Source organism: Colletes latitarsis, chromosome 1 (assembly GCF_051014445.1).
Source record: "Colletes latitarsis isolate SP2378_abdomen chromosome 1, iyColLati1, whole genome shotgun sequence".
In the NCBI taxonomy this organism is placed as follows: Eukaryota; Metazoa; Arthropoda; class Insecta; order Hymenoptera; family Colletidae; genus Colletes; species Colletes latitarsis.
In genome coordinates this window covers 52,438,226-52,455,559 of record NC_135134.1, presented here as the reverse complement: position 1 = coordinate 52,455,559, position 17,334 = coordinate 52,438,226, and the positions used below count along the sequence as shown (strand labels likewise).

The 17,334-nt window shown below is 42.5% G+C and overlaps 1 protein-coding gene across 7 annotated transcripts in view; it reads left to right on the top strand.

Moving 5' to 3' along the window:
• Positions 1 to 17,334, top strand: part of LOC143344276 (uncharacterized) — a 174,024-nt gene that overhangs the window by 11,980 nt on the left and 144,710 nt on the right. The gene's annotated exons all lie outside the window — the stretch shown is intronic.

The following is a 17,334-nucleotide window of genomic DNA, read 5'->3' as shown; positions in this document are numbered from 1 at the left end:
GCCCCCGGACTGCTTTTCTTGTTTCCCTCTTTCTACGTGCACCCTCGTAACCCGCGTCGGAGGGCGTGCACGTGTGTGAGAACGGTTTCGTTTCGTTACCAGACACCGGGATGCAACGACGTGTTAGATAATTGTTACGTAAAGGGAAGACCTGAAACGGGCAAAAACGCAGGCGGCCGTAAACACGCGCGATTGCGACTCGATCGATGCGAAAACGAAACGTACGCGCGTTGTAACCGGGGGGATTAAATTAAAGCGAATCGTCGAACCGACGGGGGACATTGATTTTTCGAGAAAGAACGCTGGAGGTATTTCTGACAGCGAGACACAGCTGACCCGCGCCGTGCAACCTACGTTATCCAAATGTTCAGCCATCCGAGTGCCGTGCTATTTGCACGTTCTATTATTCGAACGGAGTGCCTCTGTTACTCGAACTGTCCGCCATCGGAACACCCTATTGGATCGTTCCATTATTCGAACGCGGCCTTTCCAGCCAATATCCGTCCCTCTGTTCCGTCGACACGGTCTTCCATAACTGCTCGAACCCATTATTTATTTATTTCACCCGAATATCTCGAGAAAATGTTACATACGTACCATTTAATTCCAAACAATTTTTCGATTGCATACTATTTAATTTTGTTTAAATTCATTCGTACCTTGTGAATGTAAACATGTGTTCATTTTAAGTAAGACGAAAATCAAGAATAAATTTTTAATTATAACGTTCAATTTTCTGTACCCGATTTCGGCAGGTTTCTACGAATGTTACTAGTATTATCATTTAGAAATTCGTAAAAGTAAACGTTCTATTGCTGGAAAACTTCCTTGACGTAACAGTCGCGTAGCCCTATTAGTTCGCGAGCAAGATTGTACTTTATAACGAGAAGCATATACGGTCCCCTGCGTGACTCCGTAACTCGCTGAAAGTTAGACAACAGAGATAGATGCAATTGTTATCTGTTATTCGACGTATAATGATGTTACAGGTTTGCCTTTATCCTAGCAACAGCGGGGAAATTGATTTATCGAAAATTATACGTTGGATTACCACGTCGTCTCTGTGTACAACGTCGAAAAATCTGTTAAGGGAGCTAATAAAGATCTGTTTTCGTTCGATTCGCGGACTCGTGCACGGCGTTAAATTCATCAGATGCTTTTAAGGTCGTTACAGTGGTTCTCGGAGGGCCGTGGCAACGAGCACGGAAAAAGCCAAAAGCCTCTTCGCAGCCACTGGAGTTCTTTCAACGAGACCTTTAATCGCGACTCTGTTCTGCTCGAAACCGAAAGCCACTCGTTAGTTTTGCCTCCACTCGCCTTCTTAGCCTCCTTTTCCTTCTTCAGTTATCGGCGAACCCGGCTGAACGATATATTCTGTATCAAGAAGAATAGTTTTTCGGAAATACGTTTATAATCCAAACGCGAGAGATCGGTTTTCAGGTTAGTTAGAATGTCATCGCTCGGGGAACTCTGGCAGGAATTGGGGCAGACTTTAATCGAAATCTATCAGCAAGTTTGGACGCTAACGCGACTCAAGTTACGCCCGTAATTAGACTTCGATTCGCGTCCAAAGATTTCCAATTTTCCTAAATACGCTTCCGCTACGCTTTTGATCTCCGAGCCTCTGGAGCTTATTAAGCTGGCTGCGCGCATTTAACACTGTTCGAAGCTTCCGGATGTTGCGTCTGTCCTCGCGGAAATCCTGACATTTCCTGGATATCAGAGAGTCCTCGTTATTGTCCTTGTTCTACCATTCATCGAAACACCATTATTCGAATATACTATTGTGCGTTCGTATTTATCGAAGAATTCATTTTCAATCAAAGTTTTCAAATTACATTCGATTATTTCGTTTCAAACACGTTCTATAGGAGACCTTATCAGTCGGCTCCTTGATGTATCGGGAAGACGAGCTTCCTATTATCCGAAAATCCTTCCTTTCCTATTGGTACGAAATAATGGAGGGTGTATTGTATGGCGGAAGCAGGATTCAAAGCACTTCCCCTTGGCGTTGCATTTTCTATCTCTGCCCTGTCATCGTTCCCCTTTGTAGTCTTCGGGGGTTGAACGCGATAGCCAGCAACAGCGACGCCGCACTTTGGCTAAATATTATGACAATCAAAAATCTACCGCCGTATTGTGACTTCGAGAACCACTTCCTGACGTTGAAACGACGTGACCCGTGTCAGGACATCACGGGGTATACCGCTAGACAGCGAAATGGCGGGATAAAAGAAGGTATCGTTGATTGACGCGGGTCTAATGGGACTTACAAACTCGCCCCTCCCTCTAATAATGACCCAAGTCGTTCCGCGTTGTACGAGATAATTAGACGTTTGACCATATTAAAAAATATTTGTCAGAAATCCGTCGCTTGCGGATTATTATTTCACATCGTTAAATTCTTGTTTCGTGGTATTTCTATCCTCGTTGTAATTATTTTTTAACAAAACCCGTGGTAAAAAGAAAACGAATCTTTAATTATATCGTGCCGTGAACTGGAAAAGATCAAGGATCGTTGACGGGAGAGCGAAAGATAAATTGAAAGCTTCGCGATACGAGAACGCGGCGCTGGGTGGAATTTCATATCGGAAAATGATTGTTCGAGGTTGGAATTTTTAGTCGAACGTCCTCCGAAAAGTCTGCAAAATGGCGCCGTGAATAATGAAGATTCCGAAGGGAACTTGGGCCGGGTTCGTTCGCGGAAACGTTCCTCTCGCGTCGAACAAACTCGCTTGAAAACTACGATATCGTTTCCATTACGATCTCGAGGCGCTACGGCGGTCTCGTCGGGATCCTGTCGACCGTTGTCTGTTCGCCAAGCCTGTCCCGTTCGTTTCTCCGTCGAACGAAACAATCCGACGCTGCAGTCCGGGGGAAACTGTTAACGAACTCGACGATGAATTTAACGTGGCTGCGCATAAATTCTGCCTCGCTATCCAGGAGATAAAAAAAAACCGAGGCGGAGCAATAAAAGAATCTCTGAACGGAGGACGGTGTCCCAGGACCGGGCCAGAGTCTACAGGCCCTTTCAAAAGAATTACATCGTCGTTAAAGCAAAAACACTCAAACTCTGAAGTGTGTACATTATATTGCTATTTTAAAATGGTAAAAGGATCCTTTGCGTTAGAATAATAATCTAAATATGGACCAGTGGAATGTGGAAGTTTGAACTGGAGAAAATAGATTGGAAAAAAGCGAGACACTCGTCGATTTCGAATATTTTTGCTTACTTCAGAGTATCGCGAAGTTTCTCATAAATAATGTTTATATTACTATTTTAAAATGGTAAAAGGGATCTTTTGCGTTAGAATAATAGTCTATGGGCCAGCGAAATATGAAAATTCGAACTGGAGAAAATACATTGAAAAAAGCGAGACATTCTTCGATTTCGAATATTTTTGGTTACTTCAGAGTATCGCGAAGTTTCTCATAAATAATGTTTATATTACTATTTCAAAATAGTAAAAGGGATCCTTTGCGTTAGAATAATAGTCTAAGTATGGACCAGCGAAGTATGAAAGTTCGAACTGGAGAAAATACATTGAAAAAAGCGAGACACTCGTCGATTTCGAATATTTTTGGTTACTTCAGAGTATCGCGAAGTTTCTCATAAATAATGTTTATATTACTATTTTAAAATGGTAAAAGGGATCCTTTGCGTTAGAATAATAGTCTAAATATGGACCAGCGAAATATGAAAGTTTGAACTCGAAAAAATAGATTGAAACAAGCGAGACATTCCTCGATTTTGAATATATTTTGCTTACTCCAGAGTATCGCGAAGTTTCTCATAAATAATGTTTATATTACTATTTTAAAATGGTAAAAGGGATCCTTTGCGTTAGAATAATAGTCTAAATATGGACCAGCGAAATATGAAAGTTTGAACTCGAAATATAGATTCAAAAAAGCGAGACATTCCTCGATTTTGAATATATTTTGCTTACTCCAGAGTATCGCGAAGTTTCTCATAAATAATGTTTACATTACTATTTTAAAATGGTGAAAGGGATCCTTTGCGTTAGAATAATAGTCTAAGTATGGACCAGCGAAGTATGAAAGTTCGAACTGGAGAAAATAGATTGAAACAAGCGAGACATTCCTCGATTTTGAATATATTTTGCTGCTTCAGAGTGTCGCGAAGTTTCGTGTAAATCGGACATTATGGTCCGGCTGGTTCCCCCGTGAGTAACGTCGATGTTATAACTTCTACTTACGCGAGCTGGCGTTTACACGTTCGAAGTTGAAGTAGCTTAGCAACTTCCGACCGAAGTGAATCGGGATTTCCTGCGGCGACGATATAAAACGACGAAAAGTTTCCGGGCTGCCTCCTTTCGATGGAGTCGCGGTCCGAGCGTTTAACGTTAATTACGAATTCGGGGATTATTTTCGTTCGCGGAGCGTTTGGAATATAGTCGGATTTAAATCTACTTTCAATCGGAATTCGCGAACATAAAACGCGATCTACATACGAGAAGTCCAGAGTTTGGCGATATTGTACATTTCACCCGAGATTTTTGTTCTAAAAATGCAAATCGATATTGTCCAAACACTGACAGAGAAAGAGTTCCCAATAGAGTATAGAAAATAAAGCAGAAAGCGTATGTATAAAAAGGGGATCGATGGAGGTTTATTTAGTCGTTTTGGGTGGGAGAAGCCGGGGTCATCGGGGCGTTAATATATTTTTGGAAGCATCCTGTAGGGGCGGGAGACCGACGGAGAAGCAACGAGGAAGGGTTCTTCCGTCCGGTTGATTATTTAAATGGCTCCGACCGTGGGTGGCGGGTGGGTGTCTCCCGCGAAGGGGTGGAGGGCGGCTGGGGTATCGAGTCGATAGAGGAAACGGTTTATTTTCTTTATCGGGTACTGGAAAAGGAAGAGGATTCGCAGTGCGGATCTGCAGCTCGCGGTGGGGGGCTCCGTGCGCGCGCGTGGGTGGGTGTAATTTGTACGCGTGTCGTAGCGTCGGCGTAATCCCCGCGAAGCCGGTGAAACGTGACCCGTGGGTACGATTTTTACGCGGGGACATTCATTGGTAGCGAGTACGCGACCCCTCCGATCGAAAAGGGAATGCGAAACGCGTTCCATTCGTCCGTCGAATCGGGGTTAACCGTGCGAACGGTCGCGCGACCCGATCTTTGTCGCGCGAATGGAAATTAAAACGTAACCGGGGAATTCCTGATCGGGATTCGCGACGGGATTGCGGCGATCGGACCCCGTTTCCACGGGTCTCGATCAAAATTCTTCCTGGAAATAGGACAGACCCGGTTAATTCCGGTCACGGAACCGGGAAACGCCAGAAAACTCCAACGATATATTGTTTCATCGGTTTAGCTCGAGACGTCGATATTTTGCGTTTAATTTCGTTTCTCAAAGATATTTCTTTCCTTTCGTTGACCTTTTCGACTCGAGCAGTGTGCAAGTCCGACGCAAGTTTAAAATACGATGGATAGAAATAATAAAATTGTCCAGGATCGTAATTTCTGGAATATTAAATAACAATGTTCAAAGTATGTATCTTTTTTACGCGTACGGTAGATTCCAACCAGAATCTACCTGGTTGAAAATTCCCAAATACCAGCATTGTCTCCGTCCAATTTAAAACGGAGATCCCGTTTTTATCGCGCAGCGTATAAAAAGTTCATTGTTCGGTGTCTAAACAGATTTCAAACGGAGTTAAAATCAGCGACGAAAAGCAGCGGGGGTATTTTGAGCGAGTCGCGGGATCAGTGGCGACGATGATAGTTTATTAAAAGCGGTCCGTCGTTCCAATTTCCAGAAACCTTTAAAATATTTGTTCGAAATCCATTAGGCCTGGTGTTTTTTTAATGAAACGAACGGCACAGTGATTTAATTCGAACCGGGGCTCGTTGAAACGGGGAGAAATAATCGGCGAGAATTCGAACGCGAAAGGGAAATGGCGATGGTCCATTCGTAGCCGAATATCTGGGCAAAACGTATTCGAAATAACTTTTTTTTTTTAAATGAACTTTGCATATATTACGGGCTTGAATGTTCCACGAGAAACGCGTTTTAATCGACTTCCCTTGCGTCCCTTTATCCCGGTGGGTCGATCGATATAATAATAATAAGAAGAATAATATGATTTTATTGTACTCGTAGAGGGCGTGTAATAACAGAGGGACGAATGGAAGTATAGAAAATGCAATAATAACACTGCAAAGAGCGAAATCTAACGATAGAAAGGAGAGAAGAATATTCAAGAGTACTTGGGCACGGTTATATAAAATTGTTCGATAATTTTCTGTATATATTTATCGTTGCTAAATCGTTTATAAAAAAATTATTTTTGCTCGATGAAAAATGTCTTTAATTCTAGATCATACACAGAAGTAAAACTAACAAAAAATTTAAAGTACGGTACGAATTATTATATTTAGGGGTCGAGACAACCCTCTGCAAAGCTTCGATTAATTAATTCTATTAAATCAACGATGGTCAAATGACCAGTCTTTCTTTTCCTCTTTTACGGGGCAACGTACTTCTAATTTTTGCATTATATGTATAGAAAGTTGTTTTTTTGAAGTATATTCGTAAGATATTCTTATCCTTTATTTAAAAAAATTTTGAAAATCGATACCCTAGTTGGTTCTAGGGAAAACAACTATTTAAGAAAAAGTGCTGGTTAGTAATTGCGTAAATATCCTGTATTTAATTCATTTTCAACTAAATAAACAATTTATGGTTCACTTTTATCGTACACTAGTCGTACGATCAGTAGTGAATTACAGAAACTTCTTTGGGTATGTAGAGTCAAAGTAAATGTTAAAATAAACATAGAAGACAACGTAAATAATAATAGTTGATATGGTCATCGGATAGGGGATGAAATGCCCTTTAAAATGAGCGTTTGTACGAGTCAATAGCGTTATTAGTTCCGGAGATATGAGGATTTTAGTTTCAAGTCGATGCGGTGGCTAGTTTCGGAGATATAAGGGCGCGAAATTTTGTTTACGTCAATGAACTCGCGCGCGCGTCAATTGTAAACAGTGCGTAGTAAATTCTTGGAAATACTACGCCGTCACTAGGTCACGACAGTCACGTACGCGGGGCAGGTCAGCACCACGCACGTGCGACAAGGAGGTCCGACTCTGTTAGACGAAGACAGCGATAGTCGAATTCAAAAAATTACCTTTTACATAAATTGCGATATCTCGAAAACGGAAAGTCGGATCGACAAAAACCAAAAACCATTTTAAAGGGGAGGCTTTGCCGCTGCCTACAGTGGTTCAATTATTAATAAATTATTAATAGTTTCAGAACTACACGCATCTAAAAATTTATGATTTTTAATGCGCGTTAATAGGCCTTCCACAGGCGCTGAACGAGATCGTAGCCGAGTTAAGAAAAATTACTTTTTACATAAATTGCGATATCTCCGAAACGGAAAGTCGGATCGACAAAAACCAAAAGCCATTTTAAAGGGGAGGCTTTGCCGCTGCCTACAGTGGTTCAATTATTAATAAATCACAAATAGTTTCAGAACTACACGCATCTAAAGATTTATGATTTTTAATGCGCGTTAATAGGCCTGTCTAAGGTGTTGAACGAGATCGTAGCCGAGTTAAGAAAAATTACTTTTTACATAAATTACGATATCTCCGAAACGGAAAGGTCAATCGTCAAAATTCAAAAGCCATTTTAAAGGGGAGGCTTTGCCGCTGCCTACAGTGGTTCAATTATTAATAAATCATTAATAGTTTCAGAACTACACGCATCTAAAGATTTATGATTTTTAATACGTATTAATAAGCTTTTTTCAGACGGAGAGTGGAATTTTTAAAATTACTTTTTACATAAATTACAATATCTCGAAAACGGAAAGTCTGATCGACAAAAACCAAAAGCCATTTTAAAGGGGAGGTTTTGCCGCTGCTAACGATGGCTCAATAATTAATAAAAGACTACTAGTTTCGGAACTGCACGCGTCTAAAGTTTCACTATTTTTAATACGCGTTGTTAATCTGTTCTAAGACAATGGAAACTGAAGATTCTCTCCTTTCGTCTTTGCTATACATATATTTCCTATTTACATCGGAAATTAACCAGAATTTGATACCAAATTTTGTCCAGTTTTTACAAAAAAAAATACAAATCATTCAACCGGTCAGATGACTGGCGTGGTAGGTCTGTTAATAAAAATCTGTACTTGCATAAAGGTCCACAGTCTACTAATGCGTTTATATTTTTTTTGTCCGAAATAATGTCGGTATCAGAGTAGATATTTATTATTTATATCGAAGACGATTAGCAGCAGCGAAGATTCGAGGTCCCCGTTCCCGAATCGCGGGGTTGGTCGACGTGTGTCGGAGATTGAAATTGGAAAAAGCCAGAAACAAAGAGAGGAGAAGATCCATCGACGCTCGATTGAAAAGTTTCCTCCGCGCCACGTGCGTGGAGTCTGAAAGCCTTCCGCCGGTTGGGACCCGAAAGCTTCGGATAAAAGCTTCGTCGCTCGACAAAGCGTCCATTTGACGGCTCTGATAAATTTCGCTGGAAAATGATTTCTCCTGCCGTTTTTCAATCTTCGTCCGACGACCGATCCCGCCGCCGTGGAAGCGTCGTTCTTTCTGCTACTCGCGTTCCATCCGAACGTCTCTCGTCGAGGGCTCCGAAGGAAATTGTAAACAATGGAAGTCTAAAGCGCTGCGTTTCTCGCCGGCGGATCCGTCTGTTCTCCATATTCCCCGCGGTTTTCTCTCCCGACTTTATTGCTCTTGAAAAGTTCTATTAAAGCAACTAGCGACATCCTATTTGCCAGGGCCTTTGTCTCCTCTGCGCGACTGTTTGCCACGCGGAAGTCGAGCCTCGTTAATCGAAAACTCGACGTCAAAGGCGGCAGCCTTCGTAAATTCGTACCTACTTGATTTAGGCATTTCTGGCTAATTCGTTGCTCTACGGAGATCACGCGTTAACGAACCTAACGCGTCTAAATTGCACGCTCGCGCGAAACGAGTTCACATTTAGTATGAAAGACGCCACCAGGCAGAAATTTCAATTTCGTTCCCGCCTGGCTCTCCGTCGATCGCGAATTCCGCGAACAACGTCCGGGCTCCTATTATCGGATATCTCGTTATGAACGTCCCCGGGATCTTTCTTGGACGAAGAATGCACCGTGGACGAGAAAGAGACTCCTTAATCGAAACAGTTGGTAACCGAATCCCGTTCCCCAAGCAGAGGGATAACAATCTTCCGAGGCGCGAAAGCGCACTCTGCCACGAAACCACTCCCACGGTCTCGCGTAATGCAACGATATTACTTGTGCCCCCGTAACGAAATAACGCCTAGCAGGAACGAGTACCACGGTGCTTCAACTTCTAAAAGCTTAATTCAGTTGCGAGGCGCCCACTATCCCTCAATTTCCCGGGAATCGATATCGGTTCGTTCTATTCACGAGACGTCCAGCACTGACCCGGCGAAACACGATTTCCGTCGTACGTGCCGTAAGTTTATCATTCTTGCCAGCGACACCGGGCGTCGAACCGCCCACCGTTCCTCCTCCGTACTCTCGTTTCGGCCCTTTGCCGCTCGAAGCATCCGTCGTTTTTCCAACGCTCGCAGCCACCTTTGTCGGGGACAAGGGGCAACGAATTCGATCAGCTTTCGCGTCGCAGAACGTATTGGATCGATCCATAAACCGACGTGTTTACAGGGTGATCCTGGAAAATGGGCTATACCTCTTCCCTAACCGTGAAGAGAGAGAGAGAAATTTGCCGGAGGAAAAATTGAGCGGCATAGCGCTGCCACTGGCTTCCCGCGATGTAATTTTTCCTCGAGCGCGCGTGTGCTTGCTACGCTTCACGTCCCCTACACTTTTTCGAAGGGACCGGGGTACAGTGATCGCGTAATCGATCTACCACCGAGGCCAACCAACCGATACTTCAACCCTTTGCGGTTCTGCGTCGACCTACACTCGTATTTCCCGATTTTTCGTCTCGCTCCGGCTGGTATTACGCAGAATTCTTTTACTACAGGCTTTGCTATAGTTGGACTCATCGGCGAGGCAACCCTAGCAAGTCTTGGTACAGTTAGATTCATTGGTAAGGCAATCTTAGTAAGCTCTGCTATAGTTAGACTCATTGATAGGGCAACTCTGTCTCTCAGGCTTTGCTATAGGTAGATTTATCAATGAGACAACTCTAGAAAGCCTTTCTATAGGTAGAGTTATCAATAAGGTAACCCTAGCAAGCTCTGTTATAGTTAGATTCATTGATAAGGCAATCTTAGTAAGCTCTGCTATAGTTAGACTCATCGACAGGGCAACTCTGTCTCTCAGGCTTTCCTATAGGTAGACTCATTAATGAGACAACTCTAGAAAGCCTTTCTATGGGTAGAGTTATCAATAAGGCAACCCTAGCAAGCCCTACTATAGTTAGATTCATTGGTAAGGCAATTTTAGTAAGTTCTGCTATAGTTAGACTCATCGACAGGGCAACTCTGTCTCTCAGGCTTTGCTATAGGTAGATTTATCAATGAGACAACTCTAGAAAGCCTTTCTATAGGTAGAGTTATCAATAAGGTAACCCTAGCAAGCTCTGTTATAGTTAGATTCATTGATAAGGCAATCTTAGTAAGCTCTGCTATAGTTAGACTCATCGACAGGGCAACTCTGTCTCTCAGGCTTTGCTATAGGTAGATTCATCAATGAGACAACTCTAGAAAGCCTTTCTATAGGTAGAGTTATCAATCAGGCAATCCTAGCAAGCCCTGCTATAGCTAGATTCATTGATAAGGCAATCTTAGTAAGCTCTGCTATAGTTAGACTCGTCGATAGGGCAACTCTGTCTCTCAGGCTTTTTGTCACACTTATACTCATCAGTAAGGCAACCCTATTAGGCCTTGCTATAGTCACACTCATCAATAAAGTAATCCTAACAAGCCCTGCTATAGTTAGACTCATCAATAAGATAACCCCAGCAGGTCCTGCCTTAAACGCCGCGACATTTGACAATCTGTCGAGGAGTGCTTCTACAAGAGTACTTGTGAAGAAGATATATGTGTATTGATCGTAGCCCTCTGCTAGTTCTACGTATTCTAGATGGTCTAAACTTCCCATAGATACTATTTTATAATATCGTCGCACTGTTTTTCATAAATAATAGTGGAAATTCCATTTGAAAGAATCGAAGGAGTCTAGGAAACAATTCTAATAAATGCAGCCAATGCAACGTAGACACATCGGTTAAGCATACTTTCAAAGGTGGTTTTAAGTCGAAATTAAAGTCCAGAAAGGTTTCGATGGCTCTCGGTCGTTCGATGCAGGCAACTAACAAGCACGCGTGGCGTGCAAAAGATGGAAGGTCTTCGACGAATCTCCGATCTTTCTATCCCGAGTCTACCCCACCTAAAAGCCTCCATCTTTTATCATCCTTCCAGGGGAACATCGGACGGCTTCTAGTTTATCGCGTCGTAAAAAGCTTGGCTTATTCCGAAAGTATAAAGCTCGCCGCGGCGTAATGCGGCCCGCGTCTTGTTTATGCCAGTTTCGGTGCACGCTACGCAGAATTGCACGGCGCAACGGGAACGGCGCCGCAGGAAATTTGAGGGCCCATTTCCTTTTACGAGCCTCGTCGCGATTGTCTGATAATTGCGGACGGGCTCCGCGGAAAAACGTTGAAACGAACGCTTTCTCTGCCCTTTTTAAAAGCAGCTGTCTTCGATTCTGGCTTTCCTTGATTAAAAAAAAATTCAAAAGATAGTTAGAAAAACAGTTCACACTGCATTCGAATCGTTGAATATTTAGTTGCTAAATGAATACGACAGAGTGTCGATCTAAGTATGTATTTAATTAACACTTTAATGGCCGTACGTATAAAACCGTTCTCCGTCACTGATATTGTAGACTAAAGTGAGATACACGAAGATGGTAGGAATATTATTATAAGGAATTATAAATGTAACCTCAACAAATGTAATAAAAAGTGTTAATGTAGTTTTACAAAATGAAAATAAAACGAGTGTCCTCGAGTAGTACCGAACCTTGCAAGGGGGGATGCACCAATGGATACAAATTTTCATTAAAAATACATGCAATGCTTATTTCCAACACGGATCAAGTTGAAAAGGCAACGAGAAAATAATCGTCGTCCTTCGAGTAATGTTTTCGGGGGTTGAAATGGGGCGAAGAGGACGAAGTTTGGGAAAAACGTCGACTTCTCGCCGGGGTTTGCAAAGAACGCGAACAGAGAATCGGCGTCGCTTAATCCGGAAACGTCCCGACCACGCGGTAATTTCCCCGCGAACATTTTTCTCCCAGGCTCGTGGAATCTCCCCTCGTTTAGGCGAGGACGTTCTCGCGAGAGATAGAGGGATGAAAGAGAGCGGGGACGCGGTGGTGCGGGCTTGGAAATGGAATTTCCCGGGGACGAAACCGAACGACGGACGAAGAAGGGTCTTCGGGATGGACTGTGACGGATAACGAGGCCGTTAATCGCGCGTTATCACTCAGCCGGATGAAACGTTCGACGGTTCGAAGCGGTCGCAGCTTAGCGGAGGATGTCTGAGAAATTGGTGGCCCGAGTCGCGACGATCGGTGGTCCTCGACTCGAAAGTTTCGCGGGTTTTTATCGTTGAAAATAGCCACACTCCTTGAATAATTAAGCGACGAAGAAGAAGACTGGATTTAGAATGGCGATCGAAGTCGTATTTATGGAGCGGTTAAAGCGTTTCCGATACCAGCCCGATTGTACGCGTTAATAAAATTAAGCATCGTTATGTACGATTTAATTACGAGCTATTTTCCCAATATGGCCGACCAGGAATAGTCGAAAAATTGAGAGTATCATAACTGGTAATTATAATTCCGTTTATTAATTTGGTTAATTCAGTTCGTGTTACCATAAATGAGGCGCGAATCGGTTTAGAGCCAGGATGAGCAATTTACTTATGGTTTCTCGGTTCCAGGTATTGTTAGTTAACGAATAGAGCCGAACGATCCACGGTATACGCGATATTTAAGGCGATCGTGATAAATGACGTTCCCTGTACGCATCAACATTTTCAGCCGGGGAGATCGGCGATTAATCTCGACGACTTTATCGATCGGTTCTCGATCGATCAGTCAACGCCAGACGGCACAAAGAAGCGAATATCGAGGGAAAAAAATTCACGCTCGGCGGTCCCTCGGTTTCGTTTTCAGCGGCCAGAACCTCTCGAAGCGTTTCCGGCTCGTCGAGTTCGAAGTTTGCTCCCGGCGCTCGGCCATTAAAACTCCTCGCCGCTCTTCTAATTAACTTTCGAAACGAATAAAAGTGTATCGTCTCTCAGGAAATCCGGAACAGTGGTACTTTTTCACCGGTTTTCGCGGACGATCGAGAGCCCCCGGATCCGCTTCGAGTGGCGAGCGTTGCAATCGGAAACTCGCCGGGCAATCGATATCGGACGGTTTAAAAATAGAGAAAGATCCTAAAATTACAGAGAATCGGTGGCTTATTCTGGATAAATTGACTGATTTATTATTCGAGTCGCGGGTTTCATTCTTATCGGGTCGAGATTGCAGCGTTTTTAATTACGCGAAGGAGTATACAAGCGTTAACCGTTCCTCTCTACCTTCGGGGAATAAAAGATTCGAGCTTCGAGCAGTCGGTGAAACAAAATTTATTTTATTCCACGGAAAAAGTTTCACCGGATAGTTAATTAAATTCCCATGGATGGCCATGCTTACGAGGACTTTGCACAAATTGGCGAACAATTTATTACGTCAACGTTGAAGAATTTTTCTGTGAAACAAGTAACCGGAATTTTTATCGCGGAAGGAATTCGAGGTTCGTCTCCCTTTTCTAAACATTTGGCCCCGCGTATTTCGGACGTTTAGCCATCGATTTCTGTCCCGGCGTTTCCGGGACGAGTAAACACGGGCGCGGTTTGTTCTTTGAAAAATAATTGCCTCGCGATCCATCGCTGCGTTAGAAAAGGCACTACACCGGCATGACAAACGAGCGGCTGGGGAGGCTCGTCAGAATTTTTCAATCGGGCCAGCGGGATCCGTGGCTGGTCTTTTTGTCCCCGTTTTCCAATTTCCACGGCGCGGCTCGAAACGAGAGCTCGTGATCATAATTACTGGCATTCGGGGATACAAGTACACCTAATGAATAAACGTTACTCGATGCGCGTCGAGGGCTGCTTTCAGCTTCATTGGTATCGGTAAATGATTTCGCTATTTCTGCCTCCTTTTGTCCGTCGCCTTCCATCGTGGTCGTTAATTAGGTTACACACGATTATTTTATAATCGGGGAAAGAACAATGGGCCGCAACTTCGTATCAATATTATCGTTTCCCCGCGTTAATGTTAAATTAAACGTCGAAACGTGTTTGTTCAGGGAACGAATAGAGCCCCGGCGGAGAATTAATTTCGATCAGTTGTACGCCGCGGAAACAAATCAGGATTTTTGTCAAGAACTTCCGGAGAATCCAGGGGATAATGAAAGTATTTCCAGAGTGCAGTTAGCTACCCTTAAAGCCGCGGGAGAAATACGAAACTCCGATAGACAGAGGGTGGAGGGCTCGCAGGATCTAACGCCTCTAAAATACGATGTACGAGCAACCTTTGGTTACTTACGAGAGCCAAGACAGCGATATTTTCGTTAAGTAGTTCGTCCATTCTCCTCTGGAAACTCTTTACTCTCGCGAAATTCCTTAATCCACGATTACCATGATAGTTAATCTCGATAAAAGCTCTCGGAATTGTTCGAAGAGAAACGCTGTATTTTATCGGCCCGAGTGCGACCGGGTTTAAAAATATTTCGAATGTATCTCGTCCGATAAATCAAATCAAATCGTACCGCGCGAATAGCCAATTTTATTTTTTAATGGCCGGAATTTTATACGGGAAATTGGCTTTAATTTCCTATTTTGTGAAAAGTGTCGAGCAATCGGTGCGAATTATTAACGAATTTCACGGGTGACTATACGAGCGTCGAAGGTTTAATATCGCAGAAACACGTCGATCGCAGCTGATGTTTGTTCTCACGGAAATCCCAGGCGAGGTGTATTGAAGCCAATTACACGGCGAGCTTTCGGTACGTGCTGGCGATAATTCCTCGATGAATCGGTCCTTCGAGTTGTCGGAAGCGTACGCTGACCTGCGGTCGGCGAAAGTAAACTCGCAGCGAACGGCCAACGCGAACTTCGACCCGAACCTGTAATTATTAAATCGTGGATGATTAATCGTGCTAAAAATTGCATTCGAATAGTGAAAATTACAATCTTCAACCTTTCAAATATATAAAAACTTCCTGAAAGCTCCCACGTTGCAGTTCTACTGCATTCAGAAACGATGGTGGCGGTCGAAAATGTCCTTGAATTCGCGGAGGAAGTCGCTTCAACCCCTTAACGCTCATATTTTTCAAATTAATGTTTCCTTTATTGGATTTCTTTCTGAGCTATATACAAATGTGGCTTTTGTTAATTACAATGTTGTATCTAACGTATAATTTGAAGGAGAACAAATATTATCATCCCCTAAACTGTTAGATTGAACAAATATCGTTCTTTAAAGCAGACAGACTCTGATATGAACGTTAAAGGGTTAACGAAGGCATTGTCAATGTCGGAGAGTTTGTAGAGGTATCCTAATCTTTCCACTTGATTATTCCCCATTAAAAATTATCTTTCTTTCGAACAGTGAAAATTTCGAATACGCGTCCAGGTCGAAAATGTCCTTGAATTCTCGGAGGAAGTCGCTTCAACCCCTTAACGCTCATATTTTTCGAATCAATGATTTCTATATTGGATTTGTTTCTGAGCTATATAAAAATGTGGCTTTTGTTAATTACAATGTTGTATCTAACGTATAATTTGAAGGAGAACAAATATTATCATCCCTTAAACTGTTAGATTGAACAAATATCGTTCTTTAAAGCAGACAGACTCTGATATGAACGTTAAAGGGTTAACGAAGTCATCGTCAATGTCGGAGAGTTTGTAGAGGTATCCTAATCTTTCCACTTGATTATTCCCCATTAAAAATTATCTTTCTTTCGAACAGTGAAAATCTCGAAATACAAACAAATTGTCAGACTCCCAGATTGCAGTTCCATTGCGTTTAGAAGCGATCGTGGTGGTTGAAAATGTCCTCGAATTCGTGTTTTAATGAAGCCATCGTGAATATCGGAGGGTTTATTATAATTAACACTAGGTTTACGGTACGCGTCAATTTGACGCATTCAGATTCTAAACTTAACGTTATAGGGCTCATAAATATTATTTGTTAGCAATTTATGTTGAATTGAATTGATGTAATGATATGGATGTATACTCTAAATAAAAGAAAAACTGCATTTTAATGCAACTGTTAACGTAGCGAATTATAATAAAAATATGCGCAACGAGTGTCCGTAAACCTGGTGTTAAACCGCGAAGAGATAATCGTGAGCCCTTCCACTCGATTGTACCCCATTAAAAATTACCTTTCTTTCGAACAGTGAAAATCTCGAAATACAAACAAATTGTCAGACTCCCAGATTGCAGTTACATTGCATTTAGAAGCGATCGTGGTGGTTGAAAATGTCCTTGAATACATGTTTTAATGAAACCATCGTGAATATCGGAGGGTTTATTATTATTAAACCGCGAAGGGATAATCGCTTGCCCTTTCACTCGATTGTACCCCATTAAAAATTACCTTTCTTTCGAACAGTGAAAATCTCGAAATACAAACAAATTGTCAGACTCCCAGATTGCAGTTACATTGCATTTAGAAGCGATCGTAGTGGTTGAAAATGTCCTCGAATTCGTGTTTTAACGAAACCATCGTGAATATCGGAGGGTTTATTATTATTAAACCGCGAAGGGATAATCGTGAACTCTTTCATTCGATTGTACCCCATTAAAAGTTACCTTTCTTTCGAACAGTGAAAATCTCGAAATACAAACAAATTCTCAGACTCCCAGATTGCAGTTCCATTGCGTTTAGAAGCGATCGTGGTGGTTGAAAGTGTCCTCCAATTCGTGTTTTAACGAAGCCATCGTGGATATCGGAGGGTTTATTATTATTAAACCGCGAAGGGATAATTGCTTGCCCTTTCACTCGATTGTACCCCATTAAAAGTTACCTTTCTTTCGAACAGTGAAAATCTCGAAATACAAACAAATTGTCAGACTCCCAAATTGCAGTTCCATTGCGTCCAAAAGCGATCGTGGTGGTTGAAAATGTCCTCCAATTCGTGTTTTAACGAAGCCATCGTGAATATCGGAGGGTTAATTATTATTAAACCGCGAAGGGATAATCGTGAACTTTTTCATTCGATTGTACCCCATTAAAAGTTACCTTTCTTTCGAACAGTGAAAATTTCGATTCAATTTGCTGTCCAA